Source organism: Prionailurus viverrinus, chromosome B1 (genome assembly GCF_022837055.1).
Source record: "Prionailurus viverrinus isolate Anna chromosome B1, UM_Priviv_1.0, whole genome shotgun sequence".
Lineage (NCBI taxonomy): Eukaryota > Metazoa > Chordata > Mammalia > Carnivora > Felidae > Prionailurus > Prionailurus viverrinus.
Genome location: NC_062564.1, coordinates 157,509,362 through 157,527,574, shown reverse-complemented (window position 1 = coordinate 157,527,574; position 18,213 = coordinate 157,509,362).

Below are 18,213 nucleotides of genomic sequence, written 5' to 3'. Positions count from 1 at the left end.
AATTTTTTTTTTTTCCCAACACACGTGTGAGACTTTAGTCTGACTTGTAAGATTTTGTTACAAGATTTTGTTCTCTCATTTTATTGTGTTTTACTAAAAGAATGATTATATAATCAACATATAAGAACACTTTTCTTTTCCTTTCTCATATTTACATATCTGATACCTTTCTTATAGCATTGGTCACAGCTTCCTACACTGAATTAAAAGGTAAGCACCGCTTACTGAATTGAAAGCATCGCTATGGCCTATCTATGCTTCAAGATAATACATATAAAGATTCTGCAGCAGGTATAAAAATGTTTGTATTCTATTTCTTTTTGTCTGAAAGGTTGTTTTGTTTTCTTAAAAATTTTAGCCATAGAGGGGCGCCTGGGTGGCGCAGTCGGTTAAGCGTCCGACTTCAGCCAGGTCACGATCTCGCGGTCTGTGAGTTCGAGCCCCGCGTCAGGCTCTGGGCTGATGGCTCAGAGCCTGGAGCCTGTTTCCGATTCTGTGTCTCCCTCTCTCTCTGCCCCTCCCCCGTTCATGCTCTGTCTCTCTCTGTCCCAAAAATAAATAAACGTTGAAAAAAAATTAAAAAAAAAAAAATTTTAGCCATAGAAAGGGTTGAATTAAGTCATTATTAATCATTTTAATCTCTTAAATTAATTGTAAGACTGTTGTTTTGTTAATATGATGCACTGCATTGCTATATGTTGTAACTTAAGATTCTCCTTACATTTATGGGATAGGCAACACTTGATTAGAATTCATTTTTACTGCCCTCTGGGGAATTCATCCATGAGGGTGTTTCCTTGAAATCTGTAGGGAGGAATGCCTGATTCCCAGAAAAATCCCCTGAGATGGATGCTCCTTGTTCATCCCAGGACGCCCCTCTCCAAACCAAGTCTCCTCACTAATAAAGTGTCGGGTGTCAGCCAAAAACAAAAATCATTTTTAATAAATTGTTAGATTCAGTTAATTAACATTTTCATCAGACATTTTAAATTTATGTTCAGAAATAGATTTAATCCATCATATTTTTCTATGATGGCATTATTTATACAATGACTATGTTAGGCTCATAATAATATTAAGCATTTTTCTCTTTTAATCTAGTTGCTGGCACAACTTGTATAAAATAGGAATCGCTGGTTCTTTTAACTAGTCGGTCAAAGACAAAAACAAAAATGAAATAAAAAAAAAACAACTGTGAACTATTTGAGATGTAAGAATTTTAAGGTAAAGAAGATTACAAATCTCTATTTAGTGTAAACACAAGTAGCCATGTTTGAAATGTTTTTTATTCAGTTTCTTTACATTTTTCCCCTTGTACTCAGTCTTGTGTTGTATTTGAAAAGAGTTTATTACTATTTTACTAGTGCTAGAAAATGGTCTAATCACATTACAAACATTTGTTTTACCTCTCACAATAGCATGTACTGCTGCTCTAAGGGTAATCAAATTGCCCAAGGCCACATAACTAATAAGAGGGCCATATAGCTAATCTCAATTTGAATTCAGATAGCCCCTGGCCTTTGGCTGTAGCCATTACCTTAAAAGCCATCGCCTGAAAAAAAATTTTTTTTTTAATTTTTTTTTCAACGTTTATTTATTTTTGCGACAGAGAGAGACAGAGCATGAACGGGGGAGGGGCAGAGAGAGAGGGAGACACAGAATCGGAAACAGGCTCCAGGCTCTGAGCCATCAGCCCAGAGCCTGACGCGGGGCTCGAACTCACAGACCGCGAGATCGTGACCTGGCTGAAGTCGGACGCTTAACCGACTGCGCCACCCAGGCGCCCCTAAAAAATTTTTTTAAATGTATGAAATGTTTATTCATTCAAAATGTTGGCTTCAATATCTAAATGTATTTTTATTTATAGATTATCTCTCAGTAATCTTCTAGAAGCACTTGCTTTCTCCACACCTACCACATGACTCTTTCTTCCTTTCTGCATCTGGATGTACAACTACCTCTGCAGATGGGGAAATTGTTCTATATGATCATGATATTGAATGTCATATGGTTATTAGGCTGTGTAAGACACAAGATACAAGCGGTCAAATATTCACTCCATCCCATCAGGATGCTAAAAGCAATTCAAATGTGGCTACGTACTCAGATTATGGATTCAGAAGGTTATAGTTTATGATAAATTTATTATGAATTTTAAAATACACAATTTTGGGGGCGCCTGGGTGACTTGGTCGGTTGGGCGGCCGACTTCGGCTCAGGTCATGATCTCGCGGTCCGTGAGTTCGAGCACTGCGTCGGGCTCTGGGCTGACAGCTCAGAGCCTGGAGCCTCTTTTGGATTGTGTGTCTCCCTCTCCCTCTGCCCCTCCCCTGTTCATGCTCTGTCTCTCTCTGTCTCAAAGATAAATAAACGTTAAAAAAATTAAAAAAAATACACAATTTTTAAAAGGAAAAAAGCTTTACTGACCAAAATATCTGTCAGAAAAAAAAAAATTAGAATTATCAGTGATATTCTTAGCAAAGTAAGAAGCAATTTCAGTGTTTATTTGTATGACGTTCCTCCAGTTTTGTTTCTGAATCTTTTTTTATAAACTGTTACATGTGACTGCATCATTCTTCTTAAATAATCAAAGTAAGCTTGAGTGCTGATAATGCAATGATTATGCCCAAGTTTCATCCATAAGAAATTTCACAACCTAAATCATTCATGCCATCAGTCAATTACTGACTGGTCAGTTACTATGTGCCAGACAGGTCCTGACTGCAGGGACTGAATGTGGAGCAAAACAGACATCTTTTCTGTCTTTTTACGAGGAGAGGGAGAGAAAGATATCAATCAAATATTTATACAAAAAAAAAAGAACACATTTGTGATTGAGAAAATTAAGAAAAATAAAACATGGGACTATGAAAACATAAAATAGGTACTTCTCATAATCCAAAAAGACAAGTAAAACTTCTTCAAGGGATTTGAATAATTCCCGCATTATAAAGAAAAACATCTAGTCATATTCATTAATCACCTTAATCTAATATTGCTTAAGAGTGCTCTATGGTATGTCTATGGAAAATTATAATTATATTCCTATAAGTACTGATCATGCTTGGTTATTTATTGAGTCTACTTTTATTCACCTAAAAATTTATTCCTTTTCTCTATCTCTATCTCTGTACACACACATGCACACACACACACACACACATATAATTGTAAAACTAACATTATAAAACTAATATGATTCTCATTATTGACATGGCTGGAGTTAGCCACCTGCATAAATTAAAACAGCAAGATTAGAGACTTAAATATGCTTGGAAATACTAAAGATCACTTAGGTTTCATAAATAACTTTGGTAGATTAAAAGACTTCGTGGAAATTTACAAGGCTTCTTTTCTAATCAATATCAACACAAAGTGCAAAATCGATTTTGACTGCTCCCATTGTGGCAACACAGAAACAAGCCCCCGTATCTATCGGTTCTGCTAATACAAGTGCATACAATAAGTAATAAGTGAATAAATAAAAAGACTAACATTTCCAAAATGACTCCAAATACTTAACTTGATTTATAAAGTATATATAATTTTATGAAGGATAAAGGAAATACACTACATTTAAAGGAAACATTAGGATCAGTTTTTATTTTTAAAAAAGAGTGGGAGATGTTTTACAAATCCTATGACTTTTGCAAACTTAATACTAGAAACATAACATTATTTTGATGATAGGAATATTTATGTTGGTTAACCATGTAGTTTTTAGAAACATCTCAAAAATTTGTTCAAAGATGACACCACAAACACTTTGTTCAAATCATTACTAAATCCAAAAACATCTTACAGATAAATATAGTATTCCTTTTCTGTTTTGTTGTTGTTGTTGTTGTTTTGTTTTGTTTTTGTTTTTTTATAGTACACTTCACACTTAGCATGAGGCCAGCCCCAGGGCTTGAACTCATGACCCTGAGATCAAGACCTGAGCTGAGATCACACCCTTAATAGCATGCTCCCAATTGGCCTCTAATTCATTTTATGTATATTTTAGTAATGTTAAAATTGGTTATATCTTTGAACCTTCTAAGAAAAATTATCTGCATCTCTAGAAATAAAAATATATTGGCTTTCTATGCTTTCAAAATACCACATAATAATAATAATAATACATTGGCATTTATTGTGCACTCATTAAGCTTTAAATATACAACTATCTAATCTCTTTATGTGTTGTAACTCTTAAAACTCCAAAATAACCACATGAGGTAGATATTATTTTTATCTTCAGTTGACAATGAGCAAATTGAAAAACAAAAGATTTAATTTAGTTAAGGCCACACAACTCATAATGGTTGAGTGAGGGGGTTTTATAGATTACCTCTCAGTCAGTATTAAAGGGCCCAAACCCAGAACTTACACTTTTACTTACTGGGAGTTTCAGTTTCTCTATTTGTCTAATTTAATTACAATAATTATACATTAATACCTTAGGGAGCAAGCACTCATAAGTCTTTACTGCCAAATACTACGTTTATATTATTAGGAATAATAATAATAATAATAATATAGACTACATTTACTGATTTTTTATCAGACCTGTGAAAAACTGGTCTGCCTGGGCCATCTTAAAACAGAGATTGAGTGGCCACTGAAGGGAAACTGCCTTATTCTCCTTTGATCTGGGCCAACACTTTTGGATGGCTGAACAGCAAGTTTTAAGCAATTGCTTGAGAAGTCAGTGGGAGAATGAACAGCCTTATTACCAGACTGATGATAGTTATGGACTTTCTGAAGATAGAATCAGTAATCAGTGTATGTATAACCCAAACCGAGTAGCTTAGCTTAATACCCACAGAAAACTGTTTTCTTTTCTTCAACACATGTAATGATTCCTTGCCCTCTCCCTCATAAAAAAATCCTTGGTTCTACCACACAAGCAGGATACCATTTGGGTATCTGGCTGAATCTGTGCTCCCCAAACTGCAATTCTTTGAGCCCAAATAAATGCTTGTTTGCCTCTCATTACAGCTCTTTATTTTCAGGTTAACAGATCATAACTGGCAACTCTGCTTATCAACCAAAAGTTGTGTTGTCATAATCTAGGTTTATAATTCTTCTTCAAAGCATGTACCATACTATTGTGACCACCTGAAAGATTAGAGATATTTTGACAGCTCTAATTATTATTTTTATTTTACCCTTTAATTTTAAATTTATATCTAAATAAATTGATTTGACTTTTAGATAAAGTGAGTGCAAGTCTACCTGTCAAACAGAAGAAAAGTCCAAATTGCCTGTTTCTGTAACATGTCTGACTTAGTGACTGGCAAACAAAGCATCATCAATTCTAAAACTGAAGTTGGTGCTTGCCACGTCCCTTAGTTGATTCAGCCAGAATAGTATTGATTGGGAATACATTGTTAAAAATAAAGCTTTGGGTTAAGCAGTTGAAAAAGATATTCATATGACTTAGACTTGCATATTACACAAAAAGTTTTAAGAATTGAGTAGAACACATAAAACATGGACACAACATAATACAAATAAGAAAGCAAAAGTGGAGTACGAAAATATAAACAACACTGATCACAGTGTAGCAATTCACTGGTAAACTTAAAGTTTTTCTTTAAAACCAAGATATCAGTAAATTATTTGTCATTAAATTCTTTGTTTTGAGAGAGAGAGAGGGCACAAGTGAGTGAGGGGCAGAGAGAGAGAGAATCTCAGGAGGGGCAGAAGGTGAAAGAGAGAGGGGAGAGGGAGTGAGAAAGAGAGAAAAAGAAAGAGAGAGAGAGAGAGAGAGAGAGAGAGAGACAAGCGGGGCTCACCTAAAGCAGGGTTCCTGGACACTGGATGTGGGACTGATAACTCACAAACCATGAGATCATCACCTGAGCCGAAATAAAGAGTCAGAGGCTTTTTATTTCATTTTATTTTATTTTTTTACTGTTTATTTATTTTTGAGAGATAGTGAGAGACAGACTGCAAGCAGGGGAGAGGCAAAGAGAGAGGGAGACACAGAATCTGAAGCAGGCTCCAGGCTCTGAGATTTTGGCACAGAGCCCAATGTGGGGATGGAACCCACAAACCATGAGATCATGCCCTGAGCCTAAGTTGGATGCTTAATAGACTGAGCCACCCAGGTGCCCCAGTAACTACATATATATTTTTTTATTGTGCTATTCAGCAGGAAACTATCAAAGGGAATATGAGGGATAATAAGATATATAATACATTATCCCTACTTTCAATAAGTTCTCACAAGACTTACCTGGAATACTGTTTCCTCCCTTTCCTGTCATTTCACTTCACAAGATGAAATTTCGTAAGTGTTTTAAAGCTTAAAATATCATATTGTCATTTTAGTTATAAGTCTCTCTCTGACATACTTTGGAGTAAAATTTCTTATTTACTTATTCAGGCACTTGTGAGAAATAGATTCTGGAGTGACCTTCAATGATTCCTATTTGCTGGTGTTAATGTTGTTGAGTAACCCCCCTTTCCTGACAGTTGGAAAGATCTGTGACTTGCTTTTGACCAATTAAATATGGCAAAGATGATTCCATTATGTTATATAGGATAATGTCTTAGCAGACTTGAGCTAGGGCCTTTCCTTGTGGGTGTGACGAAGTAAACAGCCATGTTGAAGACACCGACATGGCATGAAACAGCAAAAACGCATGGTCCTCAGTAAGGCAAGTACAAGGAAATTAATTCTATTAACAACCTAAGTGGACTTATAAATGGATTCTTTCCCAGTGGAAGGTACAGGTGAGAAAGAAGTCTGGCCAACACTTGTATTGCAGCTTTCTGAGGCCCTGAACAGAGAACCTAACCAAGCCATGGTCTGGATTCCTATCCCAGAGAAACTGCAGGACAGTAAATGTGCTTTGGTTAAGCCATGAAATTTGTCGCAATTTGTTATAGAGCAGTATAATGCTGACCATAACACTTTCCTCTGTCAGTTAATTCTCTCATTACCATCTTTGACACCAGGCTGTGGTGTTCATTATTTTGTTTATGTCTGCATGTTTGTTTATTATTCCCAACTTTATTGAGAGATGAGTACGAATGTTTGGTGCATTTATTTATTTTGAATCTGCTTTCTTTCTCTCTCCCTCACAGCCACACATCCACCCATCCACCCACCCACCCACGCACACACACACACACACACACACATACATGATCTATTTCTTATAATAACATTCTATATATGTTAATTGCATCAATGAATAAATTAATAAATGATTGAGTTATTTATTACTTTCATTTTAATGATTAGGAAATTGAAGCTGAGAATGTTGTAAGGTTTGTAAATGGCAAAGACAGGGTATGAACTAAAGCATATTGCTATGCATTCTGTATTTATTCTGTTATAAGATAGAATATATAAGCTTCTGTGTTTCTATCATTGGATTACTATGATGTAGAGTAAGTGAAATAAAATACATAATGTGCTTAAAGTAGTGCTTAATATATGGTAGGATCTTAATAAGTCCCCGATAACTCTAATTATGCCTCAGCTCCCAGAAAACTGGAAATTCATATTTGTACTAGATTAAAATAATCATATCTTCCTATATCTGGAGGAATTTTATTTTTTTCTCCTTTTAAATTGTGTTTGTGTCATTTTTGGATATGAATTTCAATAATCTCATTTATATGCTTTTTAATATCACACATGTCTTAAAATTGGGGGGGGAATGAGCAGGGTTCAAAAAACTACATAAGTAAACATATACATTTACTCAATGGTGTACATTTTCCAGAATATTTTATGTACCAGACATTTGGAAATTCAAAATCCTTCTAACTGATGCAATTCCATCTAACAGTTCATTAAATTCTAACATCTACATGACAAACAATAGGAATGCTGTTTTCCTGCTTTCTCAAATGTTTCTGTTCAGCAGAAATGGATTCTATTTTCCTTTGCCAGACATTTCATTTCAAAATTCCCAACACTTCTGACAGGTTCAACCCATTCAGAGTGGCATGTCTATAAAGGTAGGACACAAATGAACAGCTGAGAATGTGCTTTTTCTTTTTCTTTTTTTCTTTCTTTTTTTTAATCTATTAAAACCACAGAATACCTAGGATTTAATCATTTTTATACAATGTGAGAGAAATCTTATTGAATTGATATATGGAGTGAAATTTTAAAATTTGTACCCAATCCTCATATCTTTGTATTTATGCATAGATTATTCTTAATGTTAGTTTCTATGTAGTATTTCCAGATAGGATGACCACCAAATCCATTGCCTACTCCTACTCTTTGCTTCTGAGAAAGCACTAAAATACCAGACAATTGTTCTTATTTCTGAATCATGTTAGAAGTCATAGTAATCAGAAAATACTACATAGTGCATATGTCAAACATATGTGTGTGTTCTTCACAGAGGAAGAGAGAATTCCTGGGCCACCTTGGCTTCCACCAATAACCACTGACATTCATGTGTTTCTCTGATGTGAGATACCTATGTGTTGCTTCTTTTCAAACTACATGGTTCACAGCTGTATTAGTTATTGCTGCATACCAGACCATCCCCAAACTTAAAACAGAAAGCATTTATTATTGTCATGGATCACTTGGACACATCTGATGATGGGGTTCAGGCTTGGCTGTCTTCAGCTGAGCTTACTCTTGCATTTGCTATCAGCGAGAGATGTGAGTGGGGGCTGGCAAGTTTAGGACAGTCACATTCAAGTGGTTGTTGGTTATCTGCCTGACAGATAGATTGAACAGGTTAGCCTAGGCTAACTCATGAAGCAATGGTGAGATCCAAGAGAACAAGTAGAACATATGTTCCCTGAAACCATTCTTGGAATTGGCACACCATTACTATTTATACATTCTATTGAACAAAGCAATGAATAAGGCCAGCGCATATTGAAAAGTTAAGTAAACAGATTCTAATTTCTGATATGAGTACCTTAAGAGTAGATTGCAAAAGATGTGGATATAGCAGTGGGTGAAGAGTTGTGGTCACTTTGCAAATAGTACACCACCACAATGGCTTTCCAAGAATTTCACTGTGTGTGCTAGCTTTAATTTTTTTAAATTATTTTTTTAATATTTTATTTATTTTTGAGAGATAGAGAGAGACAGAGCATGAGCAGGGGAGGGGCAGAGAGAGACAGAGAGACAGAGAGAGACAGAACCTGAAGCAGGCTCCACGCTCCAAGCTGTCAGCACAGAGCCCGACGTGGGGCTCGAACTCATGAACTGTGAGATCATGACCTGAGCCGAAGTCGGACGCTTAACCGGCTGATCCACCCAGGTGCCCCTAGTTTATAAAATTCTTAGACAACCTCAGATCTGTGCCAAAATGCACTTAACATCTTTCCCCTATAATACAGACTGAATGTTGGAGGACAGGAAAAAAAAAAAAAACTACTATACAATCTATTCCAGATGGCTGCTATTCCTTTCCTTCCACGAGCCCCATCGCTCAAGTGTTCATATTTGATCTGCTCCATTTCCCACTTCCCTGAGAATCCAGAGGCCACACAGTCATTGCTGACTATATAAGCTGTAAGAGCATGAACTTTGTATTTAGAGAGACCTGCACGTGAAACTGTCCAACTGCGTGATCCTAGGCATATAATTTACCCTCTCATTGTCTGTTTCCTTATCCTGAAAAAATGAGTGTAATGGTCCATGTCTCATAGGTCTGTTGTGAGGATTTAGTGATGGTAAATAGCTCAAGAGAGTGTGATTACATACTAGATGCTTAATGCTTACTTACTCCCTCTGTTCCCACAGTTTTCATTGTATTTTTTTAACATTATAGGATATCTTGTCTCATAAGCAAAACAATACCAAGATTTGTTCACAAGGAATAAACCTTACAATGTTTCAGTGTGGAAATGTTAGGCTGTGTCAGAGTAAAATAAAAGAGTAAACTTAAGTTAATATATTATCCAAACATTTATGATTTTCTTGAGGACATTTTTATGGTCTTTTTCCAATCATATATATACCAAAAGCATATATTCCAAAAATGAATAAGGAGAAGAAAGAGGAAAGTGCTTTCTTAGGTAGTATGCGTTCTTTAAGGATACAAAAATAATAAGAACCCAATCATAATAGGTATACACTGGGATGACATTGTTAATCTTTGATATATTTGGGGGATCACTTTAATAAGGTGATATTGAAGTTATTAATACAAATGAAAAGACATAAAAAAGTGTCATTGATTCATAGGACACCAGAATATATTACTTGGTGCAACATAATTATTTAAATGGTCTCCACTTAAACTGATGAGGTTAGAACCTCCTCATTTCCACAGGTATGCCTCCTTAGCCAGGCTTTCCAAAAACCCAGTAAGGGAGTGTAGAATTTATAGTTCCTTAAACACAAATAATCCAGGTAAAACATTCAATCTTTAATAATGAGATTTAAAGTCTAATTTCATTTCATGTGGGGGTGAGAAGAAGCAAACTGTTTTAAGTCACAGAGACATGTTTATAAAATCTTTTTAAATATATACATCTTCTCTCTTTTAAATAAATAGCCCCACATCCTGATTCCTCTAAAGATACCCCAAAGGGAACGTGACTGGTAAACATCAAATTCAGACAGGTAGTACAGCTGGCAATACATTATGGCTACAGCGCAACTCCCTGTGGCCTCATGAAATGGTCCACAAATCTATGCTTGTTCACTTCCTGTCAGAAACTGCTTTTTACAACACATCCCCCAATCCAACCACTTTGCTGTAGTCCTACAGTAACTCATAGACTCCTTTGTTCACACCACATTCAGGCTATTTTCTAGGACAGGCTTTTGTTATCACGCAAAGTCTTTGCAGGTTTTCCATGTGAAGTATCATGGCTTTTTCAACTTCCCATTTTCACTGCTCTCTGTTTTCCTAACCACGTGTCTCATTTCTGATATTCATCTCACCTGGATTTCTAGTATTGTAGATGGCCTGGTTCCATACATTCTTGTAGAGCTTGTTCACAATGGCCTTGTCATTTATTTTGTCACTTATGTGAGCACTACATCTTGACTTCTCACCTCACTCTGCCTTGACCACTGGGGACTGCCTGAGATCAAGACTTTTCCTGATTTGACCTGATTTGACCGCTTGACCCAAACTCTTCCTATCTATCTCTCTAGCTGCTCTCTCCCTGAGAACAACAGTCTCTTCTATATCTGTCCTAACAAATTATAGTCAATCTCTTGTAGATCAAAAGGTGGGGAGGGGGTGGTTTGCTTAATCATATAATTACACGCGTGTTGTTCTGGGGCTTCTCAAATTTCGTAGTCTGGTTTGTATATCCAAAGGTAGAGTAAGCATTCATTTTATAAAAATAAATCTCATTTCAATTTCAACACTTTATTTATATAATAAGCCACAATATTGTGCTACAAATCGGGGAATAAGTCCCCTCTTTGGAATCTCTAGGGATCACTTCAGCATGGCTATGGAATTACACTCGGAGAGACACGTGAAATTAAAGGATTTATTATCCTCATAGGTCTTAGGTCTCAGGCCCAGAGGGTCACAGAAAGTCATCCAAAGCCTGGAGTTTGGTCACGGCAGACAGGGAAGAAGCAGAGCAAGACCCTGTGGGCAAGTGCCTTTAGTGAGGGTCCTGGATGGGGATGCTGTGGTTTGTGGGAAGCATTCTCCTTTGATTGTGACTGGGTCAATATGGAAAGGAGTGAGAGCATGAAATGGGGAAATCATCACGAGGCTTACTGCTTGAACACACATGTTGGAGACTGATACCCACAGATAGCCAACAACAAGCTGAAAGTTCAAAACAAGAAGGGCAGGCTCCAGCACTCAGGAACCATTGAGGCACTGATAATAACTTCACAAGTGCAGAAGCCATAAGCCATTCAGCCTCCGCTTCCCTCTCCACCCTGATTATAGTTGTAGCAATTCATTCTTTTATTTTAGAGTATTTTTATTATAAACATTAGATACAATAAATTTAAAGATAGACATTGAAGACAGGAAATATTCTGAGCAAAAATCCTATTTTATATACTAAAAATAGCATTGGTAATGTTTTGCTGTTTGTAAATGCCTCAGTAAAGTAATGAAGTTTTTACTGTTTCTTGTACTGGCATTAAACAAGTCAATTTAAAATATGGAAATAATTCAGAACCATAAAAAAGACTTTGTCAGGACTGCTGTCTCTCACTTCAAAAGCAAAGCTGTTCCCTTAAAGACCTAAACACTTCTCGGAGATTTAACAGTGCTATAATATCTCTATAGGAGACAGGCAGTGACCATTCCATTCCTCTAAGGAAATCAAAATGCCACATGGATCTCCAGCTGTTCCTTACATCTGTTTCTTTCTCAATGGCTTTTTATTTACTGTTCCCTATACTTGAGCACCACTGTCCAAAATTAGGCTCTTTCACTTCATTCATTGCTGTTTTCTGGTGTTTGTTTGTTTGTTTGTTTGTTTTAATGTTACCTCAGAGGAGCTTTTGTTGACTACCTGGTTTCATGGTAACAGCCACCTTCACTCTCTCTGCCCTCAATCTAGTTAGTTTTTCAAAGATTTGTCATTACTACATATTACATATTCACACACACACACACACACACACACACACAAACATGCATACATATGTATATGCGGTGTTACTGCCTGTACCCCAAATCAGAATGTAAGCTCCATTGTGACAGAAAGTCTTACATAGAAGAGAAGATATCAGATTTATCATTAAACATACACACACACACACACACACACACACAAGGATAATAAATCATTTCTGAGGGTTAAGTCTTTGATATTTTACAATAGCAATAGCTATGCTAGTTGTCAGCTTCCTGAATAGGTAAGCTTACCTATTTAGAATTACCAGCCCAAACCTTGCAGCACAGGCAGCTAGGCAACAGAGCTATACTAAGTCCTTAATGACTGGGCAGGCCAGTTAAGAATGGTTTCCTACTAAAAAGAGAGATTCCCAAAGAGTAGAAAGTGATTAATATCTAAAAAAAACTTTAATGTTCATTTTTATTTTTGGGAGACAGAGAGAGACAGAGTGTGAGTGGGGTAGTAGCAGAGAGAGAGGGGGAAACACAGAATGTGAAGCAAGCTCCAGGCTTTGAGCTGTCAGGACAGAGCCTGACGCGGGGCTCGACCCCATGAACCATGAGATCATGACCTGAGCCCAAGTCGGACACTTAACTGACTGAGCCAACCAGGGGCCCCAAAAGTGATTAATATTTTGTAGTTAGAGAATTTGACAAAGCTATCATCGATTTTTAAATTATTAATAGAAAAGGTCACAAAACATAGATATTGAAAGAGGTACTAATTTTTGGGGCGCCTGGGTGGTGCAGTCGGTTAAGCGTCCGACTTCAGCCAGGTCACGATCTCGCGGTCCGGGAGTTCGAGCCCCGCGTCAGGCTCTGGGCTGATGGCTCGGAGCCTGGAGCCTGTTTCCGATTCTGTGTCTCCCTCTCTCTCTGCCCCTCTCCCCCCCCCCCCCCCCCCCGTTCATGCTCTGTCTCTCTCTGTTCCAAAAATAAATAAACGTTGAAAAAAAATTTAAAAAAAAGAAAGAGGTACTAATTTTTAATGAGACTAATTTACTACAGCAATTTGTAGAACTCACAATTATATCTGTATTTTACAACACTATAGTCGTGTTTCTTTTTTTCTAGGGTAGTACCAATAACAAAAATTCTTATTTTTTAAAATTTTTTAACGTTTATTCATTTTTGAGAGACAGAGAGAGACAGAGCATGAGTGCGGAAGGGGCAGAGAGAGGGGGAGACACAGAATGTGAAGCAGGCTCCAGGCTTTGGGCTGTCAGGACAGAGCCCGACGCGGCGCTCGACCCCATGAACCATGAGATCATGACCTGAGCTGAAGTCAGACACTCAATTGACTGAGCCACCCAGGTGCCCCAATTTAGAAAATACTCAGTGTTAATATAAGAAATGCTAACAATGAGACACACTTTAATAGAAGGCATTATTAGGAGGTATTTTTCAGATTTTTCTAATTGCTTTCAGTTCATTGAATAAAATAGTAGAAAATCAAAGTTAAGAATTCTACCTAAATTCTATCTTTCTAAAATCGTTCAAAATTTTATAGTTCAGCTTGTAGCACAAAAGGTATCTTAATACATATTATTCCACTCATATTTGCACAGCACAAATGAATAGAACTATTTAAATCAGCAAGATCCTTTCTGAATCTCCTGTAAACACCTATGGGATATGAATTTGCTCATGAGCTTCTTGTGTTTTTCACACTGACCCTGAGCTAACTCTGGACAAATTCTGTATAAGAATAAATATATCAAAACATTGTAAGAGAATAGACTTCATTTGTTCAAGGTGGATTGTGCATGTTATTTTTATGGTAGGTCTCATACTGTTATTATATAAACCTGTCATTATATAAATCTGAGATCTGTATGTGAAGAGTTGTAGGTAGAGCTATCCGTGATCTTGAGAACCTGTGGAAGTAACTGTAGTTGGTGACCTAATATAGGTGGCTTGAATCATTTGTAGAGTTAGAGTGTGGCCTTCATCTCTGTTCTGCAAATGAACTCAGAATTGGAGGTCCTCAGAAGCTTGGGGAGGCGGGAAAAAGTAGAGACAGTTTTGATATAGCTTATAAGTTGTGAATAAACTTGTCCATCAAAGTATGTGCAGTACGTGATTTTTTGTGAAATATTCTTCATATTCCCTGAGAACAGGGTAAAAGAATGTGTATCTTGTGAAGCAATGCTTTTTTTTTTTTTAATTTTTTTTTTCAATGTTTATTTATTTTGGGGACAGAGAGAGACAGAGCATGAACGGGGGAGGGGCAGAGAGAGAGGGAGACACAGAATCGGAAGCTGGCTCCAGGCTCTGAGCCATCAGCCCAGAGCCCGACGCGGGGCTCGAACTCACGGACCGCAAGATCGTGACCTGGCTGAAGCCGGACGCTCAACCGACTGCGCCACCCAGGCGCCCCTGAAGCAATGCTTTAATTGGAATAGAATATTGGGTTTGTGGGGAAAAAGTTGTCTTTGGTCGAATATAGTAAGGAACTAGTTTAAACCTAATTAAACAGGCTCGTTTATTGTAGGATTTTTGTAGCATTGTTCATGACCAGGACATAAAATCCCTTTTCGTAAAACATAACTTGCATCTAATATTCTAAAGAACACAGATTATAAAAGCTTTATTTGAAACAACAGGAAAAAAATAATGCTTTGTCTCAAAGTAGAGGTAGGTTTTAAAATAATGGTCAGTGAAAACCTTTTAAGAAAGCAAAATGTTGCAAAGATAAATGGACAAATGTTAAAATTACACAGATTTATATTCAGCATGAGCCTTAAAGGAAAGAAAATATATATTTTTAGATATGTTTCAGTATGCTGATTCCAAAAGAACAAACCTGGCTTTATAGAAAGGAGAGGAAGGCAAGGGCTATGAGAAGGCAAGTCACTTATGCAGATCTTCATTTAGCTATTAAGCAACTATTTAATGAGCACCTGATCTGCGTAAAATGTTGCTTTAAGTGTATAAATACAGACAAGGTTCTAAGAGACAGGGCTTATACTAACTAAGTTCATTTAAAATAAATCCAAGTAAAAATCAGAAATGATAAATTAGTTATTTTTCCATATTTCTAGGACTAAATAATTCTTCGAGTTATTCTTGCTTTATTCACTATTTCTTTTTATCCACTATTTTTCATGTTCGTCTAGTTGCCAGCATTAAACCCTCTTAAAATACAAAAGGATCATTTTCTATTTTTCAGAGATAGCCATTAAGGGAGAAATAGATATCTTGTTTCCTATTCTTTAGCAGCATGTGAACCTCCAGGTAGGAGTCAGACACTCAAGTACAAAAGAGGAAAGTGGCTATTGGGGAAAGGAAAGCAAAATGGGGAGAATATCTAGGGCCCATATTTTTTTTTTCTTTTAAAGAAAAGAAAGCTACAAAATGAGGTTGATCCAGAATTGGTCCTGGGGAGGATAATTGAGGGCAAGGACCTAGGCTTCCTTCATGGGCCCAAGCTCCATCTATAAGAATGTCTAGGATGTGACGACTCAAATGATAGTAGTTACCATTTTTCAGTGTGCAAACAAATCCTTCTATTACTTATTTGATTTGCAGTGTAGGATACTGAAAAATTATCTGAGGTGTAAATATGAATCAAAATGATAATTACATCATCACTAACTCTTTAAAGATTTTTAGTCCCTTAGTGGCAGTGTCCAGTGTTCATCATATGAGGTGGCAGCATAAGAGAGACACTTGAAGAGGTATGTATTTTTGTTTAATGTACCAAATGTCACCTGTAAGCAAATGACATCCATGTAGTCAGTTCAAAAAGAAATTAGTAAAGGATTTTTTGGGTAAAGTGAGCCATATAGTTTCATGCTTTCTCAAAATACAGTTGTGAAGTGTTCCTGCATGGCTAGAATCATCAGGAAACCCAACTGCCATTTAAACCCACTCACTTAAAGCACAAATATACTTTAGAGAAAACTATGGGCAGAATTCAGAAATTTAGAACTTACTGCTGTTACCGTGCAGGTAGACTTTAATTAAAAAATAATGGGATATACCTGGGTGGCTCAGTCATTTAAGCGTCCAACTCTGGATTTTGTCTCAATTCACGATCTCACAATTTGTGAGACTGAGACCCATGTTGGGGTCTGTGCTGACAGCATGGGACCTGCTGGGATTCTCCCTCACCCTCTCTCTCTACCCCCCTCCCTCTCTTTCTGTCTCTCAAAATAAATAAATGAACATTAAAAAAATAGAAAATATGGTTCTTGTGGACAATCTTCCAATAAACGTGTGCTTTGCTTAAGGTTGTTCACATTTTTGGCAAAGGTCGTGGCCTATATCATACCAGAGATCCAAAAAGCGCGAAGGTTCATGTGCCAAGAAGTACATAGAACTTAATATCATGAAGCTCTAGCTATAATGGGAAAAGAAATCATGGTCTACATATGTTTATCTTTTTTATGTTATTTATAATTTGATTTTATCCATTTTCTTAGATATCAAGCATGCATATAGAAATTTAGATCCAGACTTAAATAAGCTGAATATTCAAAACATATATGTAAGTCATGTATAAGCTGACATGGATATTTCTTTGTATGCGAATATTTGCTACTGTTTTGTATTGATTAAGAAATAAATGGGGGCACGTGGGTAGTTTGGTGGGTTGAGTGTCTGACTTGGTTTTGGCTCAGGTCATGATCTCACAGTTCATGAGTTCAAACCCCACATCAGCCTCTATGCTGACAGCCAGGTGCCTGCTTGGAATTCTCTCTCTTCCTCTCTGTCTGCCCCCATGCCCCAAATAAATAAATAAAACTTAAAAACAAACAAACAAACACCCAAATTAAACTCATGTATGTATGGTCAATTTTATACAACAAAGGAGCCAAGAATACACCATGGGGAAAGGACAGTCTCTTCAATAAATAGCACTGATAAAACTGGACAGCCAAATGCAAAAGAATGAAACTGGACCACGATCTTACACCAGACAAAATAAATAAATAATAAATAAATAAATAAATAAATAAACTCAACATGGATTGAAGATTTGAATGTAAGATCTGAAACCATAAAACTCTTAGAAGAAAACGTAGACATTGGTCTTTGTGATGATTTTTTAGAGTTGACATCATAAGCAAAAGGAACAAAAGCAAAAATAAACAAGTGAGACTGCATCAAACTGAAAAGCTGCTGCACAGCAAAAGAAACTATCAACAAAATGGAAGGGCAACCTATGGAATGGGAGAAATTCGCAAATTAAACATACAATAAAGGGTCAATATCCAAAATATATAATGAATGAAGAACTCATACAACTCAATAGCCAAAAAAGCAAATAATCCAATTAAAAATTAGAGAATCCAAAAAAGACATACAGATGGCCAACAGGTACATGGTAAAATGCCCAGCATCACTAATCATCAGGGAAATGCAAATAAAAATCACAATGAGGTATTACCTCACATCTTTTAGAATGACTTCTATCAAAAAGACAAGAAATAAGAATGGTTGATAAGCATTTGGAGAAAAGGAACCCTAGTGCAATGTTGGTGGGAATGGAAATTGATATAATCATTCTGGAAAACAGTATAGAGGTTCCTTAAAAAATTAAAAATAAAACTATCATGTGATCCAGCAATTCTATTTCTGGATATATATCCAATGAAAATGAAAGTTTAATTTAAAAAAAATGCACAATGTTCATTGCAACATTATTTACAATAGCCAAAATATGAAAATA